The sequence below is a fragment of the Mastomys coucha genome, unplaced genomic scaffold (assembly GCF_008632895.1).
Source record: "Mastomys coucha isolate ucsf_1 unplaced genomic scaffold, UCSF_Mcou_1 pScaffold1, whole genome shotgun sequence".
Lineage (NCBI taxonomy): Eukaryota > Metazoa > Chordata > Mammalia > Rodentia > Muridae > Mastomys > Mastomys coucha.
The window spans coordinates 91410148-91422737 of NW_022196891.1; the positions used below are offsets into that span (position 1 = coordinate 91410148).

Below are 12590 nucleotides of genomic sequence, written 5' to 3' on the forward strand. Positions count from 1 at the left end.
CACAAACCACAAGGAACTCAAGAAGAAGGAAGACCAAAAGGTGGACAGTGCATTCCTTCTTAAAAGGGCGAACCAAATGCCCACGGAAGGAGTTGCAGAGATTAACTATGGAGCAGAGACCGAAGAAAGGGCAAGCCAGCATAAATATAGCTATCTCCTGAGAGGGTCTGACAGTACCTAAATAATACAGATGTAGAGGCTCACAGCCATCCATTGAACTGAGTACCTCGTCCCCAGTGAAGGAGTTAGAGAAAGGACCAATGGAGCTGAGGGGTTTGCAGCACCTTAGGATGAACAACAATAATGAACTAACTAGTACCCTCAGAGCTCCCAGGGTCTCAACCACCAACCAAGGACCGCACATTGAGGGGTCTGATTGTTCTGGCAGTATGTGTATAGTAGAGGATTACAATTTAATCATCAATAGGAGGAGAGGAGCTCGGCCCTGTGAAAGTTCTGTGTCCCAGTGTAGGGGAATGCCAGGACCAATAAGTGGGAGAGGTTGGGGTGGAAGGCATGGGAAGGGGGGAGGCAACAGGGGTTTGTTTTTGTTGTTTTTGTTTGTTTTTTGGAGGGGAAGCTCGGAATGGAGAAATTTACATGTAAATATAGAAAATATCTAATAATAAAGAATAAAAAGAACAATTTAACAGTCTCCCATGAGCTTATTTAACCTTTAAAAGATGTCACCTCTGGGTCTGAGAAATGGTTCAACAAGTAAAAGCTCTTGTTGTGCAAGCCTGTTGATAAAAGTTTGTTTTGTCTCTTGAAACTTGTGACAGAAGGAGGAGAGGATTCAGCAAGTTCTCCTCTCCCTTTGGCCACATATCACAACAAACATGTTCTCCTTCTCATCTCATACTAATAAAAATAAATAAAAATGTTTATAATAATAAATAATAATGATAATTTAAAGTGCTTTAAAGCAAGCTATCATCAAGGTCAGTCACATTCTAGCACACTGGATGTCCAGACCTCAACACTTTTTGGAGAAACGTGTAATTGTTACTGTTATTCCCAGTAACCAAAGTTAAAATCACTAACCATAAGCAGCAATGTTTTTGAAAAAAAATTGAGGTGTGATTTACACATAATAAATTTCACATCTTTGAGTGTCTAATTTGTCACTTTCATAATTCCCATCATTCTTCATTTCTTTGTATAGATTTACTTTCCTGTCTGGCATTTCTTCTGCCTGAGGAAATTCATTTAATATATCCCATTGTATGTTGCCACTGGTAATTTGTTTTTTCAGTTTTTGTTTTCTCAGAAAACTTACTTTTATTTCACTCTCTAAGATATTTCTACCTTGCACAAAGTCCTCTTTAATTTCTTTTTAAAAGTTTGGTTTTCAGCATTCATAGATGTTACAAGATGTGTGATTTCTTTTTTCTTTTAATTTTTTTTAAAAAAATTTAAATCTGTCTGGGCACTTCCTTGATCTATCTGTTATCTGTCTTTTTCTCTGGCTACCATAAGTATTTTCTCTGATTTTCAGTAAGTTGATCACAAAGCATCTCAGGGATTTTGTTTGTTTACTTTTCACTGTATCTTTTGTTTAATCAATGTCATTTAAAAGGTTCTCCATTATTATATTATATTTTATTCATTTTACTTTCTATTTCTGAGCTTAAGTGCATGATTAGCTCATATGATACCATTCTGTAGCTTTTTAATTTCTACTATCTCTTTTTTCTATCTCTCTTCTATTTTCTTCTTCTCTCTCCCTTCTCTCTTCCTTCTCTCCTCTGTGTCTGTGTCTACACCTCTGTTGTATATCTCTTCTCTTCCCCTCTTCTTCCATGTTTCTTCCTTCACCTTTCTCATCTTTTCTTCCTCTATTAGCTCTCTTTCTCCTTCTCCTTTTCCTTCTCCCAATTCTCCCATATGGGTCTTGTCTCTAGGTACGATTCTGATGAGTGCTGAGCCTCCTGAAAGCATGTTTCTTTGCACTGTAAATGCAGGTTAAAGGCCAGACATTTTAGGAAGAATACTTAACCTTGAGAAAAACAGTATCTACATCTAAAAGTAGACCTACTGCATCTACCAAGTGTTTGCTGTTGAAAGCTGAATGTCTTGGCTAGGCATTGAACTGGGCAAGGTCTGGTTTAACCTTAGAGGCCTCCTTCATTGAATCACTTGCTTTACTTCCATTTATCATGGCCCTAACTTGGCGTGAAGATGGAATTTCCATTGGTAATTATCAGTTTGAGTATTAGACTTCTCTATGACACTACCATAGAGAAGCTCTCTCTCCAAAGTGATATCCCTTCATGTAGTAAACTGTACATGGAAGTGGTAGGGTGGAAGAATGGCTCAGCAGATAAAGTACTTCCCAATAAGTCCAGCAATCTGAGCTTGATCCCATATGGTAGAAGGAAAGAGACAAATCTGGTTAATTCCAGTAAGTTGTTCTCTAACCTCCGTGTGCATACTTTGGCACATGTGTGTTTATGTGAGTACACTCATAACAGATACACAAGTAAGTAAATAAATAAATAAATAAAGTTTTAAAAAATTAATAATTTGGTTTTACTTCAATTCTAGAAATGCCTAGTGTCCCTGGCTTTAAGGGAGATATTCTTCATGGTCCTTCTCTTCCTCTATGGGAGTAGGGTACTTGGTGGTCACTACTATGGTATCTTTTATCCTTACTCCATCTACCAGGGACTTTTTTGCTTTCATCTTCTTGATCCAGCACATTTACCAACCATTCCCCTATGACTTGACCTTTATTTCCCATTGGAAAGAAGAATCTTGAAACAGATCTGGCTATTTATTTCAGCTGAACTCATGCCAAGCTTTACCAGAGTTAGATCTATGTTTGTTCTTCCTTAGATGTCAGACAAGCTGGCTGATGTTTGATATCACTCTCTGATGATTTCAAGAAAGTAATAGTTTTTGTAGATTACCTACCCATTTGTTATGAGTTTGAGACCCATGCCTTTTCTACCTTCCTAAATCTTAAGTGGAAGGTGATTATTCTGTTGTTTCCTTTTAGCAATACTGAGTCTATTCCCAAAGCCTCTCAAACCATGATGTTGGTGTAGGTGGATGTAGAGATGAATTAATATCAACCAGCAGAATTTTACAAGACATCAGCGGGTAGGTTTTATTTCCATAAATTGGTGACAGGTTGTCAAGAAAAGATAAATGTTATGAGAACATTATATAATGGTCTTTGGAAATTATTGAATATTTTAAAAATGTCGTATGGTCAGCTCTTATGAATGCTGCATGGACACTTGAGAAAATATATTAATTTCATGGTGATTAACTAAAAGTGATTAATTTTACAGATTAAAGTCTGGTTTATAAAGTCTGCTAATTTTCACTAGTTAAATTGTTTAAAATGTGTCTATTTTGTATTTATAAATTGTCAAAAGTAACTGTTGTGGTCATCATTCTAAGTTTTATAGGACCTAAGTCATATTGATATGCAATGAGGATTACATGGTAGTATGAGTCATACGGATTAAGTAAGGTCTTCCTTCCCTCAGCTTATCATTACATAATCATTATAATATAAAATATCATTTTCTTATATATCACTTTCAAGATTGTTTTAACTTTAGTACTTATATTTTTTTTTTACAGTAATCAATTTAACATTCCACTATAGTTCTGATCACATGAACTAATGTCTCTGGTTGATAGCCTTTTCCCTCTTATTCCTTTCTTCAGTTCTCACACTTGATTCCTGTATTTGTCAACAGAATCAACTCACAGGATAAATTTTTTTCTGAAGGAGACATGGCTGGAGTATTTTTAAAATCCTTACATATGTAAAAATATATTTCTGCTGCCACAACTCATGAAGTCCTCTGTTATCCAGAGCCATTCTGTTACTAGCAGGTAGAGATTCTATATAAATAGTTCTACAAATAAAATGATGGACCAAAGGGAAGAGGCAAAGACTTTGGAAGCTGACAAGAAGGGTCATTAAGTCATTCAGGTATAGGACAGACTTCTTACCTGACTGTAGACCAATCTCATTCAGCCTCTAGCATCACATGGATTTGGATTCTAAGAAGCTGACTCTAGTTGATATGGCATCATTGAATTGTTTCATTAGTTTCTAATGCTCTGGTTTTGTTTTGTTTTTTTGTTTGCTTGTTTTTTGTCTGTTCTTGGATATTGCAGTAGGAAGCTTAAGAATGTAAGACAGCAGCCTTAATCACTTTTCAGGATATTCCCTCACTAAATGAGTATTTGAGGAGTTCCTACTTAAAGGCCCATTCAACTAAGGAAGTTTCACCAATGCTCAAAAGTTTATTTATTCATGATCAGACACTGATGTAAGTGTAAATTTGTCACAAGTGAAGTAGTTACCAATCGAGAAAATAATGCCCTGGGGTAGTTCTGCAAATGCAGGCTATTCTGCAAGCACTCACTGTGTGCTCCCTGACCTGAATCCCTAGGTGTGATACTTGGGCTGTTTCTGCACCCAGTGTTCAGAGGTGACTTTCCAAGCTCCCCAAATCCAAACCAACTGAACTACCACCTCCACTTTCTCCTAGTAGACTGCCAAAGGCAAAGTGGGGAGGATTCAAAACCAGTCATGGACAAAGGCCCAGTAGCTCCAGAGTGGGTAGCCAACTCTTCAAATGAAGGACAATTGAAAGCACAACGAACATCTCTGGTACTGGATTAGAAGCTCTGCTCCCACTATGAAATCTAATTAGGAGCCAAGGAAGCTCATCCTTTTTAATACTCTCTTGACTCTAGCATCGGCAGCATCTCTGAATTCGATGGCAGCTTAATTTACAGCAGACAGGTTAAGTGGTAAGAATTTTCCAGTAGTGGTGGTGAACTAACATTTTCCAAAAAGAAAAAAAAAGTTAAAATCTGCAGAATGACAGCTGTGTAGCTCATTATTTCTTCTGAAAGGGCCAGCTCTGCAGGCTGTCCCTCTTCTGCAGCTTCCCATGTGGTACCAGCTTCAAATCATTCATCTCTAAGTGCTCACACTGTTCTGAAAGTCACAATCTCTACCTGATCTGTACCTGTAAAGCACCCAGAGCTCATCTGACCCCAGGAGTTCTCAGAGAAGCACTGCAACTAAGCAATAACAGGGCCCATAAGTGCTGTCCAGTAACTTATTTTCAAAGGAAATTCTATTCAAAGGAAATTTTATATGTAAGATTTCATTTAAAGTGTAAAATTAGCATCTTAAAAGCCTAATGGTTGAATCTATGAATCAACCCAACTGGCCTTTGTCTAGGTATGTCCTGGAGGCATCCATGTTGGAACTGGTCAAATAGCTAAAGCACACAGCCCTTCCCAGTGTGAGCCTCATCCATTCACTGAGGCCCAAATGAAACAAAAATGCAGAGGAAGGATGGGTCAACACCTGCCTGACTACATGCACTATGACAACTTCTTCTGCCCTCAGTATTCCTCATTCTCCAGACACATGTTATGAGCCACTTGGCTCTCAGACCTTCAGGCTATGCCACAGGCTTTCAGGCTTCTAAGTTGAAGATGGGGCTTCTCAGCCTCAATAATCATGTAGGCCAGTGTCTTGAGGTAGTTCTCCTCATAAAAATGTACTTATTTATTCACAGGGCACACATCAACCTCTATTAATTCTATGTTTTGAGAACTTGAGGACACACTATGAGAAAGACAATCAGATATATAGATAGATATATAGATAGATAGATAGATAGATAGATAGATAGATAGATAGATAGATAAAGACAGGTAGATGGATAGAATCCACCACATTGATGTGTGATGGATGATGGTCCCAGGTAAAAAGCCACCCAGGAAAAAAAACTTAGAGTATGGAAACAGAACTGACCAACAAATGCACTATAATTTTACAAGGTCTATTCAGTAAAGATTGAAAGCTTACTAAGAGAATACAGAAACCCCAATGAGAGGGACATCCAGAGCCTTGTCTCAAATGTGCTGTATCTCCAGAACATTTCTATAACTCCAGAACAGGCATGTAGAAGACCACAGAATGTTTCAGGTCACCAACTTCTTTATCAAGTGGTCTATCAGGAATTCAGTGGTATTAATGGAGCCTCTTCTATTGAGCTGTGTCTGTGAATTACCTTCAGATGATTTTGTTCATGTGGGCACTGATCCTTATTAGTCAAAATAGTGTTCTGCTAGTATGCAATATCTATTTCTAGTGGTTCCATCACAATTTTTAAGGCTAGAGGCTGTTCAGAACCTTAAATAGTATCTTGGTAAAGTATGTAACCATCATTGTGGGGGCAGCCTTGAGGGAACACTAGAGCTGGGGAATGGCTCAGAGAGCATGAAACCAGTGTCTTAATTTGACAGCTACAAATATCTTAGTTAGTCATGGAGTTGCAAATAGAAACACTCTTCTCTTACCTCCATCTCGATGTCCTACTCTACACATTTACATGACCTGAAACTGAAATGTCATAGGCTAACCATATTCTGATTGGTTATTCCCCAGCAGGTGGTACTATTTGGGGAGACAGTGGGGAGACCTATAGGACATGAGGATTAGAAGTAACTCTCTCATGTAGATTCTTGGAAGTATGTTATCATAACTCACTTCCTGTCTTGCTATCTTCTTCCTGGTGTACCATGATGTGAACAGCCTCTGCCACACTCTCTCACCCCTGTGCCTTGCCCACAATGGTGTCATAATATTCTGAAACTACGAGTCAAAATGAGACTTTACTTTTTCTGATGTTAGTTCCATGTTCACTTTCTCTGATGTTACTTCCACCTTTATTAATTCCAGCTAGTGACTGTGTGCTGATTTCCTTCCTACTGTGACTTGGTTGAGAAAATGGAATGCAGTTCCTGCTCCTGATAGTATATAGTATAGACTAATCAAAGTTGAGTAAAGCAGGAAGCTTCTGATCATTGCCCATAGAGCCATGGGTAATTTTAAAGCTGTTATGGTTTAAATATAAAATATGCCCAACAGCCTCATATGTTGAATATCTGGTCTCTACTTGATGGAATTTTGCAGGTGGTAGCTGAACCTTTAGGAAGCCAGACTTAGAAAGCAGAAAATCATCACTTGAAATATATCTTGCCCTGGACCCATCTCTGTCACTGTCTTCTTCCTTTTTGCTCTAAGTTGAATGAAGTGCCTGCTCTACTACCTGATTTTGTCACCAAAATAGTCTACTCAAGTAAACTGACACTCTTGAAACTGTGAGCTTAAAATTAATACTTCTTCCTTGTAACTTGTTTCTATCATGTATTTTATCACAGCAACAAAAGGTCTGCCTAAGACAACCACCTTTGCAAGCAAAAACAGGTGTTAAACGGCCCATTTCTGTGGTAAAAAAAATTGAATAAAATTGAGCATTCTCATTTAACATGCCAAGTATCTCTGACAGCCTCACAGATTTGTCTCTGTCCACTTTCTTGATTCTTTAAAGGAGGTCCACAGAAAGAATGTAGAAGCAGAGATGAGACACAAATCTTGTAAAAATCTTTACAATCCAGGAGAGAAGATTATAGCCTGACCTAACTGAAACATTGAAATATGGCATATATGTCAGAATATGGTTTATATATTATGTGAAATATTTATAATTAATATACATTTATGTTGCTTATCAAGACCAATGCTCTATTTTTGAAAGATACTATCAGTACATCATTTCTACAAGGAAAGATTCCAGATTTCTGTGGCAAGTTATAAAGAACATATAAAGTAACATATCCATGCACTATGGTCCTCCAGAGACTGTCAGCCTCTATCAGGAAGTCAAAAAAAAATACCTTTCTCCTTCAGTGTGCAGGCTTGTGACCACATCAAACAAACAAACAAAAAATGTAGTAGGGCTAATACTGCTGACCTCTGAAGATATTCTAGAACAGTCCACATAATCTTCGCAAGTCTACTTCTTTTCTAATGCTCTTGTCCTTGGGGCCTCATTACCACATTGTGAAATGACTAGGCCATGTGGAAAGGTGCCAGAGTGTGTTCTGGTTGAAAAGCCCATGAAGCCTTCACCTGATAGTAAATATCAGCCCAAACACATGAGGGAATGAGACCCCAGTGACTCAAGCTCTCTCAGAGCACCTGGCTCCTATGATGTGAAGATGAATTGTCCCTGCTAAATCTTGTGTAATTAGCAGATACCACTAAGGGATGTGGCTTGGTAGCCAGAGTAACCAGAAGGAATTTGTGTATCTAACATGGAAAGTTTTTATTTTAAAAATCTACATGGGTGAAAGTACCTTTCATGGTAGTGGACAAAGTCCCTTACATGGGATCAGGATAGACAACAAATGGGTGAACATCAAAAATCCATAAGCTGAGGCTTCATGGCCCTGGAGAAGGCTCTAAGTAATGACAGAAATGATTGGGAGAGGGTAGTGAAAGCGGATATTGAAGTAAAGCTACAGGAAATTCAATAGAATTGCCATCTGCCATCTACATTGACACAGGAAATTTACCTAATAAACTGGATGGTGGAACTCAGGAGATTTCCAGGCAGAATGTTAAAGGATAGTGTTATCTTAATCCCAACTGTTTATACTAAAATGCAAGAAGAAAGTGATAACTGTCCAAGATAGAGGAAGCAAGAAATGGTCGCTAGGTCTGGCAACATGGCCTGGTGGGTAAAACGCTTGCCACAGAAGCATGAGAACGGGAATTAGCACCCTAGCATTCACCTAATATTTGGGTGAGGACACAGAGTCAGGAATATCCCCAGAGCTCATTGGCCAGCCCAAGTGAGTCAATGTCCTCTGGTTCAGTGAGGGATACTTTCTCCAAAGGTAAGATGGAGAGTGATAGCAGACCTCTGGTGTGCAGACCTCTGGTGTCCATACATACATGACATATGCATGCATATCCCACTCTAAGATACATGTGCTAGTGTGAATGATAAATTCTCCCCATAGGTTCAGGTATTTGAATGATCAGGCCATAGTTGATGGTGCTGTCTGGGGGAGGTTATGGAACCTTTATGAGGTGGTGCCTTGCAAGGAGAAATACATCACTGAGGGCAGGCTTCAAGAGTTTATAGCCTTGTCCCATTTCCTACATTATCTCTCTCCCCTTCTCCCTCTCCTCTTCCCCTCTCCTCTCTCTGTCTCTCTGTCTCTCTGTCTCTCTGTCTTTCTGTCTCTGTTTCTGTGTCTGCCTTTCTCTCTCTCTCTCTCTCTCTCTCTCTCCTCTCTCTCTCTCTCTCTCTCTCTCTCTCTCTCTCTCTCTCTCTCTCTCTCTCTCTCTCTCTCTCTCTCTCCCTCCCTCTCTCTCTGTGCTTGCATATGTGTGCATGCATGCATGTCCCATTCAGGCTGCCTGCTGCTGTGTCTTTCCTGCCATTGTGGAATCTTTCTGGAACTACAGTCTCAAATAAATTCTTCCTTCTATTAGTTACCATGGGCATAGTATTTTTTTGTAGAAACAAAGGTTACTGATACGGTATATGAATAAAAACATATTTCCACTTTAAAATGTCAACACAAATAGTTATAATGACATTATTGATACTGATTAAATGTTGAATTTATCCAGATGTCCATTGACTGGTGAGTGATAGATAAAATGTAGTCCACAGTTCTGATGACTTCATTAGAATTCTCATCTCTGTGATAAATGGTGAAGGGAAACAACTTGAGGAAGAATTTATCTTGGCTCAGGGTTTTAGGCCTTGGTGAGCTGGCATCATAGCTATGTAACTGATTGTCAGGTCAGAGAATATGATCCAGAACATATTACGGGGGCAGATTAGCTCAGCTAAAGATAAATGTAATAAGAGAGGGGAATGGATTGGGGAACAGGTATACTCTTTAAAGTGACTCAGTCACTTCAACCAGGTAGCATCCTTCCTAAAAGTTCCACAACAACACCCCAGTAGAACTTCCATCTGGGGGGCCAAGCCTTTAACACATGAGCCTACAGGAGACACTTAGACAAACCATAATACAATGCAAGAATATTGTATTTGACATTATAAAAAGATGAAATATCACTATATGTTATAATTTGGATAAACTACGAAAAAGTAAGTCAACTTCACACACATATACCTACAGACAACACATTATATACTTTTATAGAACAGCCATGAGACCCCAGAAAGGAAAAGGAAATGACCAACACTTGAAGACTGGGAGATTTCCGGGAAGAAAATGAGTAGTGTATGCAAAGGATTTAGAGTTTTAGTTTCTTTGGACAAAATGTCTTTAAATGGATTGTGAAAACATTGCCCAATAGTTTGAACACATTAACAAGACCTTATCATAAATTTAAGGGGACATATTTGTGGTATCTCAATACAGCTTTGTTTTAAAAATAAACAACATACCTAGGTGATAAAAGACAAGCAAATATGCCAAGAAACTGCCACGGACTAAAGGAGACAAAGAAGTGTGACTCCTTGGTGGGTTAGAAAAGATGACACAGTTTCTGCCTGCTTTCATCTTTCATAGTTACTCTAGAAATGCAGGCATTGTGTCCTAAGAAGGGCCAGGCTCAAATGATCATATGTAAGCACTGTCCTGCGCAGCACCATCATCCTCTGTCAGATGCCCCTGTGACTTAGAAGGAATCATGTGCCCATATTTGAGGCTCCCCAGCTGAAACCCATGGAAACTGACATGAGCTATTTTTGCCCAGCTCTGGCTCAAGTAAATGATATTTCATTTGATAATGATAATAAATATTTTTCTTTGAGTAAAATAAAGTATGCCATTGCTTCACATTCCTTTGTGCTGGGTCATTTGTCAAGCTGGATGCTGGGAAGCAGGACTGTCACAATGAGAACACTTAGTGGCCCTGGCTTTGCTCTGTGCCACAGATGTTGTCCACAGTGTCAGAGTACTGAATTATAAATGGTTTACAATAAAAACAAACACACGGTCAAATTTTCTAGTCTTGTTCTTCTGAGGTGGGTGTTTTACTCAGTCATCCCACCTGGCCTTGAACTCATGGGTATTGTTTTGCCTCAGCCTTTCTGGTGTTGGGATCCACTGTGCCTTCATGAGCGTTGGTGATTTTACATACACATATAGCCATATATTAGAAGAAACAGTCATATTTCTATTGCCAGAGGCTCCCTTCTGATTCTCATTCTACCATAGGTTAGCTGATTATCATGGAGGCCAGAATGCCGTGAACACCCATTCCTTACTCTTCATTCGCTCACACTGTTAGGACTCTGGCTCTGACATTGTGCACAACACAAAAAAATGCTCTAAGTCAGGTTCTTGGCCTTACATCCCCACTGGTGGTGAAATAAGTAACAGATACTGTTACCCCTGCTCCTTCCATCCTCCCCTTACTAGTTAATTTTGGCTGTTCTTCAGTTTCTCATAATGGTGGTAGTAAAGTGTGCATCCATTAATATCTGTCTTCTTTCACTGATATTAGATTTCTGTGCATACTAATAGTAATTACCTCTCAAATGATGAATAAATTTATTCATTGTATAAACATTCAAAAAATTATTTTCTTTTGTAATACTGCCTATATTGGGCGGGTCTCTGGAATACCTGCCTCTTGGACACATGCCTCTCCTTCATTTGAGTTATATCTCAAAAGGTCACTGTGTCAGAGCATAGATATCTTTTAAACATTTTCAGGAATAATGAAAATGAACCAATGTGGTATCATATCTATCTCACTATGAGCAATGTGCAAGTTCTAGTCTGTGAAGTGATTCTTTCACATGCTTCCCAAAGTTTGAAATCATTGACAGTTTTTAATTCTAAACATGCTTGTGCTATGTTTTACTTTTTGGCTTCAATTTTCATATCCCTAATATATGAAGATGTTTGATTTTCATGTGATCAATCTTGTGATCAACACTAGCAGTCACCGAATACTCTATTTTCAGTTGGGTTGTCTGTTTTCTTGTTCTCTTGTAACAGATTAGGGGTATCTATATATTCCTTTTTTAATTAATTAATTAATTTTTCACATCCCAATCACTGCCCCTCCCAGATCCCCCTCACAGTGTCCCTCTCCTATTCTCTCTCTCCTTCTTCTCTGGGAGCTCCCCACCTCAGTATCCCCTAACCATGGCTCATCAAGTCTCTGCAGAGTGAGACCCATCTTATACCATAGAGGCCAGACAAAGCAGCACTGTTGAGGATCAGATTCCATATTCAAGATACAGCTTTAGGGAGAACCTCTGCTCCAGTTGTTGGGGTAAGGGGCACATGGAGACTCTGCTGCACATTTGCTGCATATATGCTAGGGTCCTTGGTCCAGCCCATTTATGCTCTTTGGTTGGTGGCTCAGTCTCTGAGAGCTCTCAGGGGTCCACATTAACTCTGGTAGTCTCCCTGTGGAGTTCCTATCTCATTCAGGGCCTTGAATCCTTCCCCCAAATTCTTCCCTAATCTCTGTCCAATGTTTGGCTGTGGGTCCCTTCATCTGTTTCAGTGAGCTGCTGGATAGAGTCTATCAGAGGACCATTGTGCTAGGCTCTTGTCTGCAAGTCTAACAGTATCACTAATAGTGTCAGGAATTGGTGCTTGCCCATGAGATGCCAAGTTGAGCTGGTTATTAGTTGGCCATTCCCCAAGTCTCTACTCCATCTTTGTCTGTGCAATTCTTTTAAACAGGACAAATTTGGGGTTGAAAGTTTTATGGGTGAGTTGGTGTCCTTATTGCT

General features: G+C 39.1%; 1 long non-coding RNA gene across 8 annotated transcripts in view; it reads right to left on the reverse strand.

Moving 5' to 3' along the window:
* The window catches only part of LOC116069219, an 80987-nt gene that overhangs the window by 25484 nt on the left and 42913 nt on the right, over positions 1–12590 (reverse strand). The window lies entirely within an intron of this gene.